This window comes from Leucoraja erinacea, chromosome 20, assembly GCF_028641065.1.
Source record: "Leucoraja erinacea ecotype New England chromosome 20, Leri_hhj_1, whole genome shotgun sequence".
In the NCBI taxonomy this organism is placed as follows: domain Eukaryota; kingdom Metazoa; phylum Chordata; class Chondrichthyes; order Rajiformes; family Rajidae; genus Leucoraja; species Leucoraja erinaceus.
This window is the reverse complement of record NC_073396.1, coordinates 25844341-25858726: the sequence shown is the minus strand read 5'-3', so window position 1 is coordinate 25858726 and position 14386 is coordinate 25844341.

The window sequence follows — 14386 nt, the reverse complement described above, 5'->3', positions numbered from 1 at the left end:
TACATTAATTGGCTTTGCTAAAAATTGTAAATTGTCCCTGGTGTGTAGGATAGTGGTAGTGTACGGGATGATCGCTGGTCGGCGTGGACAGATGGGCCTGTTTCCATGTTGTATCTCTAAAGTCTAAAATCTAAAGTCAATGTTGGCCTCCCACCTTCTCATCCCAACCCCGTCGCCCTTCCACAGTCTTGAAATCAGAATGAGGGTCAGAATAAAGTTCAAGTCGATGGGAGGAATTTGAAATGCTGAGAACAATATTCTGCAATCTGTATCTTGCTCTTTGCTCCACCTATTGTACTTGAGTTTGATGTGATTTATGTATTTATGTATAGGATAGTCTGAAGAAAATAATGTCCAGGTTCAGGAACAGCTTCTTCCGAATAACCATCACTCCGACGAAACTCTGAACCACCAGCTGCCAGGGTTGCACGAGGGTCTTGGTGCTTTGTTTTGGCACTATATTGTTTTCATTTAATATCGTCATAGTCACACAGCCTGGAAGCAAGCCTTTTGCCCACACCAACCATCATGCCCCATCTACACTAGTCTCTCTGCATGTAAGTTGCACTCAAAGAATCAGATGAGAGTTGATGGACAAGTGAGAGAGATTTTATTTCAGGGAACTGTTGTGTTTATTATTGTCACGTGTACCGAGGTACAGTGAAAAGCTTCTTGCTGCCTGCCATCCAGTACACGATAACAAACTAGCCATCCACAGTGTACAGGGTAAAGGGAATAACATTTAGTGCAAGATAAAGTCGAGTAAAGTTTGATTAAAGATAGTCCGATTGTCTCCAATGAGGTAGATAGTAGACCAGGGCCTACAGGAGATAGGATGGTTCAGTTGCCTGATTACAGCTGGGAAGAAACTGTCCCTGAATCTGGAGGTGTGCGTTTTCACACTTCTGTACCCCTTGCATGATGGGAGAGGGGAGAAGAAGGAGTGTCCGGGTTGCGACTGGTCCTTGATTATGCTGGTGGCCTTGCCGAGGCAACGTGAAGTGTAGATGGAGTCGATGGAAAGGAGGTTGGTTTGCTTGATGATCTGGGCTGCGTCCACAATTCTCTGAAATTTTGTGGGGTCTTGGATGGGGCCCAAGCTGAAATCACTTGCACTGGTAAAAATGTAACCTATTTATGAGCTAGTTCCATTGTAAAATATCCTGAGAAACATACACAGTGTTACATGAGGCCTACGTTAGTTTAATGGTGTACTAAACTATAATAATTATTTAGTGTGCCATTAAAATCTCACTTAGACCCCATCTAACGCTGTGTAAATTTTCAAGGTGTTTTATAGTGGGGCTCGTGCACAAGTAGCTTAACAATTTAAGTAATCTCGCTAGCTTTAAAAGAAAGGAAAATATCTCTATAGACATGCACTCTGCCCACCTTACAAATGCAATTCATAAACACTTTAGAATCGTAAATATTCCAATAATGATTCCAGATTTGTCAGACGAAATCTTCCTTCAAGTCATAGAGTTACATAAACAGGCCGAAGACAGACAGAAAAAGCTGGAGTAACTTAGTGGGTCAGACAGCACACAGAAAAGGAATAGGTGATGCTTCGAGTCGAGACCCTTCTTCAGACTGAGAGTCAGGGGAAAGGGGAACGAGAGATTTAGATGATACCTTGGACAAAAGGATGGAAGATATGCAAAACGCAACGGTTATCAAGGAAGCATGCCCACATTTGGCCCATATCCCTCTAAACCATTCCTATCCATGTACCTGTCCAAACATCCTTAAAATGTTGTTATAGTACCTGCCTCAACTATCTCCCCAGCAGCTCGTTCCATATACCCAGCCCCCTCTGTGTGGAAAATGTTACCCCTCAAGTTTCTATTAGCTCTTAACCCTCTCACCTTCAACCTATGGCCTCTGGTTCATATTTTGAAGCGATGCTGCCTGACCCACTGTGTTATACCAGCTCTATGTGTCCCACCTGAAGTCCCATGTTTCTCCACTAGGACACGATTGCCCCTTCAACACCAATAACCTTTTAAGAAATGGGATAATTATCTTGATGGTTTTAATTTATGTTTCGTTTAGAGATACAACGCCAAAACAGGCCCTTCGGCCCACCGAGTCTGTGCTGACCAGCGATCCCCGCACTATCCAACACACTAGGGACAATTTACAATTTTTATCGAAGCCATTTAATATACGTCTTTGGAGTTTGGGAGGAAACCGGAGCACCCATAGCAAATCCACACGGGCACAGGAAGAACGTGCAAACTCCGTACAGGCAGCACTCATAGTCAATATCGAACCTGGGTCTCTGGCGCTGTAAGGCAGCAACTCTACCACTGTGCTACCATGCTGGATATCTCCAGTGTAACCCAGGCCTGGTGTGGATGAAGGCAAGTGGAAGTGGATTAAGGTTATGGTGGACATAACAGTAAATCCACACTGATGAGATTAACACACAGGAGGGGTAATTACCTGCTTCCCCCAAATGGAAAACTCTCTGATCAGCTACATGTGTCATTTTAGCAGCTCCAACTCTGTGTCTGAAATCCATTCCATTGATGTGAATAACCGTCTGGTGCAGGGAAATTTCCTCTGGTTTCCCGGCCAACGCTTAATCCTCAACCAACATCGCAAAAAACGCATTATTTGGTCATTATCACATCGCTTATGGGAATAAGAATTTCATTGTCCTATCTGGGACACATGGCAATAAAACTCTCTTGACTTGAGTTGGCTGTGTACCCATTGCCTGCTGCATTTCCTACATTTCATCAGTGACTCCACTTCAAAGTCAACGGTGAATGCAAATAAAATAAACCGCAGATGCTGGAAATTTGAAATAAAAACTGGAAATGTTGGAAACCCACAGTGGGTCCGGCCGCATCTGTGGAAGGGGAAGCAGAGTTGGGGAAGTCCTCATCTGATCTGCTTTATTTAAGACAGGCACAGAGTAACGCAGCAGGTCAGGCAGCATCTCTGGAGAAGAAGGATGGGTGATATTTCGGGTCGGAACCCTTCATCAGGCTGAGAGTAGAGGGGAGGGAACTATGAAAGTAGAAAGGGGTGGAGATGGGAAGATGTGACTTGGTGATATTTTGGGTTGGGACCATTCTTCAGTCTCACATGGATCGGTAACGTTTCGGGTTGTGCTTCTTCAGACAAACTTGAAATCATGAATTGTTTTCTCTGGAATGACAGACACTGAGGAGAGGCTTGATAGAGGTCTACAAAATTATAAGAGGCATGGATAGGATGGATGGTCAGAACCCTCAGGGTGGGAATGCCAATGGGCAGCACTGTGGCACAGCAATAGAGATGCTGCCTTACAGCACTTGCAGCGGCGGAGTGCAGGGTTCGATCCCGACTACGGGTGCTGTCTATACGGAGTTTGGATGTTCACCCCGTGACCGCGTGGATTATCTCTGAGATCTTCGGTTTCCTCCCACACTCCAAAGAAGTACAGGTATGTGGGTAAATTGGGTGGATGTAAGTGTAAAGTGTCCCTAGTGTGTTTAGGATAGTGTTCATGTGCGGGGATTGCTGGTGGGTGCGGACTCGGTGGGCCGAAGGGCCTGTTTCTTCACTGTATCTCTAAACAAAACTAGACCAGGCGGCATAACTTTAAGACGAGGGCGGCAAAGTTTAAAGGAGATGTGCGCTCCAAATGTTTTAGCACAAAGGGTGAGTCAGTTGGATATGAAGGGAATGGCGTGATATGGATGTGAAGGAAGGAATTGCTGATGCTGGTTTATACCATGAATGCAGGTCTGAAAGTCAGAAGAAGGGTACTGACCAAAAATGTCACCTGGAACCTCACCTGCTACTTTTCTCCAGAGATGCTGCCTGACCCGCGAAGTTGCTCCAGAACTATGTGTCCAGCTCTTCAGAGAGATATGGATCACACCCAGGCAAAAATGTTTAACATTTTATCCTGGCATCATGTTCTTCTTCTTCTTCTTCTTGCGTATGATGTGCACAGTCTAAAGTTGTAGGACAACTTGTTCTATTTGATCTTATTTGATTGTGCGCGCCAGGTTGATTGCATTGGTCGAAACAGGGCGGACCACGTGAAGGTTGCAATCTCCCACCCCCTGGCATCATGTTCAACACAGTCATTGCGGGCATAGAGTTCTGTTCCTGTGCTGAACTTTTCTATGTTCTATCTTTGTGTTTCCAGCGTTTTTGTTATTAATTAACTGTGACGTTGGGATGTCCTCGACTAGTGTGATAAGTAATTACGTGCTATAATTTTACAGTAACAATGTTCAAGGCAAGGTGGGAAGGAAGAAATAGAAAGGCAAAGATCATGAGAAAATCCACTTCATTGTGAAATGAGAAACTTATTATGGTTGGTGTTTGCAGATATAACCAATGCAAGAGGAAACCACTTGGAGCAAGAAGAAATTGCTTGTTCAATAAGGGTTGTTTGGCGCCAGCACTGATTTGCTTTTAGTACGTCTTACCCGCTGAGTGAAGGAAATAAATATTTACAATGCACCGATACAAGAGGTTGCAGGGAAGCAATTAAATGAGATTGTGAAAGTAATGCCCCTGTCCCACTTAGGAAACCTGAACGGAAACCTCTGGAGACTTTGCGCCCCACCCAAGGTTTCCGTGCGGTTTCCGGAGGGTGTTTGTCAGTCTCCCACCTGCTTCCACTACCTGCAACCTCCGGCAACCACCTGCAACCTCCGGAAACCGCACGGAAACCTTGGGTGGGGCGCAAAGTCTCCAGAGGTTTCCGTTCAGGTTTCCTAAGTGACACAGGGGCATTAATAATCACCATTAAATCACCAGAAGATGATGCTGGTTTAAACAGAAGATAGGCACAGCCTCTGAAGAAGGGTCTCGACTCAAAATGTCACCCATTCCTTCTCTCCACAGATGCTGCCTGTCCTGCTGAGTTACTCCAGCTTTTTGTGCCCTCATTGATTCTGCTCTCCCTTGCTCAGTTGGGAAGCCATCACACCAAGGAGAAGGATATTGAATTATGTGAGGTAAGGGAAACTAGTAGAGTAGCTATGGATACTATGAGATTCAAAGAAAAAGAAGTACTGACACTTTTGAAAAATATAAAAGTTGTTAAGTCTCCAGGTCCTGACAGGATATTCCCTAGGACATTGAGGGAAGTTAGTGTAGAAATAGCAGGGGCTATGACAGAAATATTTCAAATGTCATTAGAAACAGGAATAGTGCCCGAGGATTGGCGTACTGCGCATGTTGTTCCATTGGAGACAGGCATCCATGTCAGGAAGGACAGGCATCATCATCCCTCATGAAGAATGGAACAACATTGTGTGGAAAGTAAAATTCCATAGAAATAGGAAGCACATGTTGCTGTTAAATGTCTTTTTTATGGAAAGTCAAACTCAAATAATATTTATGAAACACAACTTTAATACAAGTCAGCTGCAGAACGCTGACACGTGTGAATGGAACTCCAGGTGTGCAGTGCACCATATCTCTGCTCTCCCTTCATGAGTTGGTGCATTGTCACATGTACTGAGATACAGAGAGAAACTTTATTTAGTGCCATGCAGCTGGAGGACGAATGTCCAGCGGACCGCTGCCTGTAGGGAGAAGCCGCCGAGACCTTGTGGCCACGTGCGGTGGCTGGTCTGGTCTGGCTTAGCTCACCACTGGTAAAGAAAAACATGGCGGGCTGTGGCTTGCATGGACCAGACTTCGGACCTCTTGTAACTGGCGGCAAAATGTGGCGACTCGTGCATGCGTGATCTGTGCAAAAAGAATTTCATTGTATAAGTATCCTTTGTTGTCATTCAGACATTTCAGTCTGAACAAAATTTTTGTGGCTTGCAGTCATAACAGAATAAAATAACAAAACACACAATAAACACAAATTTAACATCCACCACGGTGAGACGAAGCTGCCGCCCTCCAGTCCAGCGGCTGAAGCTGTTGTTGCGGGAGCTCCGGAAAACAGGTCACCAACCTGGGACCTGCGAGCTCCCGATGTTGTCATCCACTGGGCCCGCGGCCAAGTACAGTACATTCATGGCAAAGCAGCACCATTAAATCAATAGAGAGTGCATTTGATGGTTTCCATGGTGTCCTTGTTGGGGAACACTCGGGCACGCAGTCCCCGACACACTAACTGATGACGTCTGTGACAGCATTATGCACTGGTTTAGATTACCATTGACTCCTCGAATATTGACCAGCCCACCGACTTAAAGCAGTCACATAGGAGCTCATCCGTGTCCTCAGCCCAGCATTGTATGATTTGCTGTACGGTCCTCATGCTGCCGTTTCTGCTTGGAGGAAGGGAGAAGGAGCAAGAGTTTACAATATGTGGATAGGGGATGGAGTGGTAGACATTCTGTAGAATCATAGAGTGATACAGTGCGGAAACAGGCCATTCGGCACAACTTGTCCACACCAGCCAACATGTCCCAGCTACTCTAGTCCTACCTGCCCACATTTGGTCCATATCTATCCATCCTGTCCTATCCATGTACCTGCCATATTGTTTCTTAAATGTTGGGATAGTCCCAACCCCAACTACTTCCTCTGGCAGCTCATTCCATACACCCACCACCCTTTGTGTGAAAAAGTTACCCCTTAGATTCCTATTAAATCTTTTCCCCTTTACCTTGAACCTATGTCCTCTGGTCCTCGATTCATCTACTTTGGACATGAGACTCTGTGCATCTACCCGATCTATTCCTCTCATGATTGTATACACCTCTATAAAATTCCCCTTCATCCTCCTTCGCTGGTTGTGTAGCAATGGTCGAGGGTAGCCTCAAAAGGCTGGAGTAACTCAGCGGGTCAGGCAGCATCTCTGGTGAAAAGGAATAGGTGATGTTTCGGGTCGAGACCCTTCCCCAGACTGTGTTTGGGTCCCTCGTGGAACAGGAGATGAGTTGGAGTATTTTGATAGAACACTTGAGGTCGGCCACTCTTAGCTACAAGTGTCTTTAGCTGCACATGAAACGGAGAGGGGTGGTGCGGGTTGTCACAAGATTGTGCAGTGGTAGAGTGAGTAGGTCTTCCTGCCTTCCTGCTGAAGCTTCTCTGAACATCCATTAATCGTTCAAAGTGCTGGAGTAACTCTGCTGTTCAGGAACATTCCAGGCACCACGGGGGGGCTGGGGGGGGGACTTCAAGTGGGTGGCGCCAGCAATTGCGGCCTCGCCAACAGGCTGTCTGTCTTTTCCTTCTTTGTGTTTTAATAGTATGAGTTAAATGTATGTTTTTAGTGTTCTTTAGCTTGTTCTATGTGGGGGGCGGGGGGAAACTTTTTCTAATCTCTCACCTCAACAGAGTTGCGTTTTTCCTCATCTCAGTCCTTAATGGCCTACCCCCTATTCTTAAACTGTTACCTCTGGTTCTGGACTCCCCTAACATCGGGAACATTTTTCCAGCATCTAGCATCTAGCCTAATCCCTTAAGAATTTGATATGTTTCTATAAGAATTTGATATGTTTCTATAAGATCCCGTCTCATCCTTCTAAATTCCAGTGAATATAAGCCCAGCCGGTCCATTCTTTCCAGATTGCAGGGATTGACCTGGCTTGTGTCCTTTTGTGTAGTTCCTGCAATACCTTATTCCTAGCTTCCGTTTCTGTGCTTTGCTCTTCCCTCCTCTCTTTGTTCTGAAGCTCGTTGTATAACTGACTGTCTGTAGTGATCCCAGGTGTACTCCACGACCTCCGATGTAAAATTGACCATGCTGATAATCTCTAATTAGGTTCCGTCCAGTAAACAAGTAGAACTGCAGATGCCGGTTTATACCAAAGATAGGCACAAAAGTGCTGGAGTAACTCAGTGGGACAGGCAGCATCTCTGGAGAGAAGGAATGGCTGACATTTCAGGTCGTGACCCTTCCTCTGAAGAAGGATCTTGACCCAAAATGTCACCCATTCCTTCTCTCCAGAGCTGCTGCCTGCCCCGCTGAGTTACTCCAGCTTTTTGTGTCCATCTGCTGTTTCTACAGATCTTTGCTGATTCTATTTAAAGCACCAGAAACACACTAGAATCTTCACTAACAAGGTTGGCATCACCTTGGCTGATAAATTGGTGCTTATTGCTGTGTGCCCATTGTTACGGTGACCTCAGTGATTTGCTGTTCATTTATCACAGCACTAACGTCTGGGCAAAACATCTGAACCAAGTTCCTCTGGCCAACTGTGTTGCCTGAGGCTGAGTTTACTTGCAATTCAAATCCCCTCGCTTCACTTTCGAAAATGTTACTTTAGACTTTACACTTTAGAGATACAGCACAAACCCAGGTCCTTCAGCCCAGCGAATCTGCGCCAACCAGCAATCGCCACATACACTAGCACTATCCTACACACTTGGGACAATAGTTACCGATGTCAATTAACCTACACACCTGTATGTCTTTGGAGTGTGGGGTGAAACCAGAGCACCCAGAGAAAACCCACACAGTCAGAGGAAGAATGCGCAAACAACATACAGACAGCACTGTAGTTAAAGCCCTGTCCCACGGTATGAGTTCATTCCAAGAGCTCTCCCGAGTTTAAAAAAAATCAAACTTGTAGTAAGCACGGAGAAGGAACGTAGTGAGTACGACGGAGCTCGGGGACGTCACTTAGCGGCTCGTAACGCTAACGACAGGTACTCGGGAAGATTCGCTAATGGCAGGTAAGCACGGGAAGACTCGTGAAGATTTTTCAACATGATGAAAAATGTCCACGAGAGCCCCGAGTACCAACGATCCGCCATTACCGTAAATCTCCGTGTGCGAATCAGGGCAAACTCTTGGAATGAACTTGTACCAGGGGAGAGGGCTATAAGGATCGAACTCGGGTCTCTGGCACTGTAAGGCAGCAGCTCTACTGCTCGTCCTCTCTGCCGCTGCGCCACCGTGCCACCCACTACGTGCACGCTTTGACCAACACTTCACAAGTGGGACCACCACTATACTTTTATACTACATCCGCCATCATCCTATTGCAGCATCTAATGCAATTAACATCAGCTGGTCAGAGCACCGCCATTAGCTTGGCGGGAAACCCATTACTTACATTTGTCCACTGATGAAATAATAATCGTGTTTGAAGACTGTAGCTGAGTAAGTGGGTTAAGGTTCATTTAGAAGCAGAGATGGAACATCCAGGGCATGTAATGAGGATGTCACCCTATAACTCAACCAACACCACTCCACGCCCCTGATCCTCTCCATGTTTAAATATCCTTGTTGAAAATCAGTGACTGCTTCCTCACAACGCCAGAGACCCAGGTTCAATACCGACCTCGGGTGCTATCTGTGGAATTTGCACATTCTCCCTGTAACCACGTGGATTTCCGCCAGTTTCCTCCCACATTCCAAAGTCGTGCGGGTTTGTCGGCTAATTGGCCCTCTGTAAGTTGCCCCTCGTGCGTAGCAAGTGGATCCGTAAGTGGGGTAACATAGAACTAGTGTGAACGGGTGATTGATGGTCAGTGTGCTCTCGGTGGGCCGAAGGGCCTGTTTCCTTGATGTATCTTTCAATCGATTAATCAAAGTGATAGACACAAATTTCTGGAGTATCTCTCCGTGGAGATGGAATGGGTGACGTTTTGCCTCTAGACCCTTCTTCAGACTTCAGTTTTGTGTCTATCTTCGGTGTAAACCAGCATCTGCAGTTCCTTCCCATACATACCCCATACAGATGCTGGAAATGTGAAACAAAAGAACTAAAAATGCTTGACACACTGAACAAGTCAGGCAACATCTGCGAAAGAGAAGAGAGGCAATGTTAAACAATGGGATCAGTACTGCTTCTCACTTTTTTTTTTGCTAATGTCTAGATATATATATAACTTGATAGAAATTTACCAGAAGACAGGTGGTATCCTACCACAAATTAGCCCAGTCAATAGATGCAGCCGTATGTATTTCAGTTATAAATATTGGCAATTACCGCGATATCAAATGTACAGATGAATATCAACAGACAAGGCAAAACACACAGATTCAATATGCAGTACATCAGTACACCAGCAATATTGCAGGGGTCCAGCATTCTCTATGTTGATGGGATCGCAAGTCAATTCCGATCTGTCCCAATTCATCTCTGAATATTTTCAGTTCTGCGGCTGCATACTGATGCAGTTTACACAAACTGAACCTGCTAAAACTCCTTGTTGAATGGTGCATGTTACAATTTATTCTGAGCGGCGCTGTTTTATCGACTGTGGAAAGAATTACCGTTGATTTCTGACTGCTGGAATAGTATTGATATCGATTCCATCCAAGGAACCATTTACACTGGGGAAATTTGGGCTCGCTGTTAAATCCAGATTGAATGTGAAGTAGAATCTGTGTATCTTGAGACTGCAAGCTGTATGTGATCTCATTCCAAATCTATGAACCCATTCAGATCTCTAATACTGAGTAAGATGGTCAGATTATTAACCCTGAAACTACCAGTTAATTTAAGAAAAGAATCTTCTCCTGAAACACGGCTGATATTATCGGCTTTTGTAAATTTAGGTATTATCCCTCTGCGCAGATTTTTCTCATTTCAAAAAGATTATTTTGTTAAATGCTGCAGATGCTTACATTTATTCCCAAGCCCTAGCTACAAAGAAAAATGCCTCCCTAATATAGAGCAGCTTTAATATCAAGTGACAACAGCAGTGAGTTTAACAGCACAAATTAAGAATGAAGGACGAACCAGGGTCTCGATGTCCAACAGATGCTCTATCTCTGTGCTCCAGCATAAGCGGGTAGACTTTAGACTTTAGAGTTACAAAATAAGTCCATGTTAGTGCAAAGAGTAGACCGTGGTGTGCCATAGCTGTGGTAGGATTAGGTTTGGACAGGTTAGTTTAGACTGTAGACTGTGTTGCGCGGAAGCATGGCCTTCGTGCCACCGAGTCCGCGCCCACCACCGATCTCACCGTACACTAGCACTATCCTACACACTAGGGACAATTTTGCAATTTACCAAAGCCGATTAGCCTATAAACCCACACAGCTTTGGAGTATGGGAGGGAACCGGAGCACCCGGAGAAAACCCATGCAGTCACAGGGAGAACGTACAAACGCTGAACGGACGGCACCCAGAGTCAGGGTCAGGATCAAACCCGGGTCTCTGGAGCCGTGAGGCAGATTTTCAGAACAAACAAGAGACAAACAATTCTGCCTGAAGCTGTGTAGGAAGCAACTACAGATGCTGGTTTGAACCGGTTAGGCACAAAATGCTGGAATAGCTCAGAGGGACGGGCAGTATCTCTAGAGAGAAGGAATGGGTGACGTTTCGGGTCGAGATTAGGTGTCGACCTGAAACATCACCCATCATGCTGCCTGTCCCGCTGAGTTACTCCTTCTCTCCAGAGATGCTGCCTGTCCCGCTGAGTTACTGCAGCAACCTGTGTCCATGTTCTCCAGAGATGCTGCCTGTCCCGCTGAATTACTCCAGCTTGTTGTGTCTGTCTGCCTGAAGCTGTGATGCATGGGTTTGCTTGATTGAACTACTTCTTCTTTATGGTTATACATGCATTACAATTCACTTGGATTCTTTGCATTGCAACCACTGGCTTTCTTGATAAGCTGCCATTAACTGATCAGGGGGGTTGGAAAGTTATCACCTTGGGTTGAAAAAACAAGGAACTGCAGGTGCAGGTTGACGAAAAAGGAAACAAACTGCTGGAGGTGTCAATGGGTCAGGCAGCATCCCTGGAGAATATGGATAGGTGATTCCTCTCCTCTTTCATGGTTCTCCTCCTCCCTTCGACACAGTTCCACTGTGAAATCTCCTCAAGGTATGCCTACTTTCAAGAAGTTCTCCTCCTCCCTCCGACAACCAACATCTGCAGTTCCTAGTCTCAACATTTTGGAATCTAAAGAAGGGTCGCGACCCGAAACACCACCTATCCATGTTCTCCTAAGTTGCTGCCTGACCCGCTGAGTTACTCCAGCACATTGGGGCCCTTCTTCAGACTGGTTGTAGTCTGTGGGGAGAAATTTGGAAGAGAGGTGTAGGCTCAACAAAACCTGGCGAGTGATAGGTTCTCCACACATTAACACTATCCTGCACACACTAGGGACAATTTTACACTATACCAAGCCAATTAATCTACGAACTTGTGCATCTTGTGTGTGTTGGAGGAAACCGAAGATCTCGGAGAAAACCCACGCAGGTCACTGGGAGAACGTACAAACTCCGTACAGAAAAGTACCCCTCGTCAGTAGCAAAACCACTAAACTACCGTGCCTCCTTGAAGCACATTTAACACTTGGCAAGAGATCCAAAAACATAGAAGGGATGCTGAAAGTTTTGAGCCTGCATTAGCATAAAATAGAGAGATGTTTGGGGACGCTTAGAGGGCAAGGGAAGGAACGTTGCTGCCTTGGGGCATTGAAAGCTCAAGGCACAGCTGTGAAAAGATAGATGGTGTAGGAACTGAAGGATAAACTAGAGGTCAGTGTTGGATGATCAGAGGTCACTGAAGGGCATCAGGATGGTGGAAGTTAATAAGCAGAATATTGTCCCCGGGAATCAAAGATAATTTCTCAAAGTGAAAAACAAACTGCTGGAGAAACCTAGCGTGTCAGGCAGCTCCTGTGGAGGGAAATGGACAGACAACGTTCAGGTCGGGACCTTATTGGCAGCATGGTGGTGCAGCGGTAGAGTTGCTGCCTTATAGCGCCAGAGAACCGGGTTCGATCCTGGCTATGGGTGCTGTCTGTATGTAGTTTGTTCGTCTTCCCCGTGACTGCGTGGGGTTTCTCCGCATGCTCCGGTTTCCTCCCACACTCCAAATATGTGCAGGTTTGTAGGTTAATTGGCTTCAGTGAAGATTGCAAATTGCCTCTAGTGTGTCGGGAGGGTAGAGCTAGTGTACGGGGTGATGGCTGGTCATGCCAACCGATGACCCCCGTACATTAGCATTATCCTGCACTCTAGGGCCAATTTATAATTTTACCAAAACCAATACACTTGTAAGTCCTTAGAGTCTGAGAGGAAACTGGTGCACCCGGAGAAAACCCACAAGGTCATGGGGAGAATGCGCAAACTCTGTACAGACAGCCCCCAAAGTCAGGATTGAACCCGGATCTCCGGCGCTGTAAGGCAGCAATTCTACCGCTGTGTCACCGTGCCGCCCTTAGACTACAATATTTGTCTAAGTCTACAGTTTTTGGAGAAGACGGCTCATTACAACGTTCTCAAGAGTGATTGATATTGAGGAATAAATTGCTAGTCTCACTTGTAACATCCAGATCCTGATAAATGAATAAAAATAAAGAAATCAGTGGAGCAGTTGTTCCAACATGGATACTGGGAGCCAGGCCTTCTTGGCATTCCCCTCCTGAACTCACACAAGTGTTGGTACAGAGAGGAATGAATGTGGGCTCTGGAATGTTAGAAATGGGACTGTGGAAATTTGAAATTCTATGTTCTTTCCATTCTCTTTTCCATGGTATACGATAATTTATGAGCCTTTCAATCACCACGTCTGTAACTGCCAATAAAAATGTAGGGGAAAGTTCATTGAGTTTTATTTGGTGAAGAAATATGTAGATCCATCTGCAAATGTGCGAACTGTGTGCGAGTTGTTTTACGTTAATCTCCGGAAATGCACTCCGTGTGATGCAAGAGTACCGTACGTACACTGCGGTGGTATTCTAGTCAAGAGTCACCAGTGTTTAATTCTCGTATGTAGCGATGACGGAAGAATGAAATTCTTATTCTTATTTGCAGCAGCGTAACAGGCATGTAAATGTAATACACGTAGATAATACATAACGAACAAAAATTAAACAAATTAATAACCACAATGCTAATGTACAAATAAACAAAAGATTTAATGCAACCAGGCAGTCCATCAAAGTTTAATAGTTCTTTATTGTTCAATGGTTCTTTATTGTCACGTGTGTGCACTGCACAGTGAAGTTCTTTTTGCACAGCGCACCCATACACAGGTCACCATATTTTGGCGAAATTTACAAAAGACAAAATCCAATGTCTGGTCCAGGTGTTCGATGCACTGGAACAGCTCCCGATCCAGGTTGCTGCAGGGCCGACTCTGTCACCCTCGACCGACTCGGCCCGCCAACTCACGTCCCTCTCCTCGCCCGACCGCCTCTGTGTCCCGGTGGGGCACCTCCTCCTGCAGCTGACCTTGAGGGCGCTGGAAGCAATACCCCAGTCCCTCCCCTACCAACCCACTCCTCACGTCCGTCACCATCAGCGGCTCCCTCTTCCTCGACTCTCCGGTCTTTGTGGTCGAGCTCGTCGGCTTGCGAGCTTCCCCTCATAGATGTGGTTAGCGTTGGGTAGTGTTCACGAGCCTGATGGTTATGGGAAGAAGCTATTCTTAAACATGGTGGTCACCGTTTTCATACTCCTATACGTTCTTCTTGATGATTGGAGTTAAATGAGAGCGTGGCCGAGGTAGTGATGATATTGGCTCTAAAATGGTGCGGTACTCA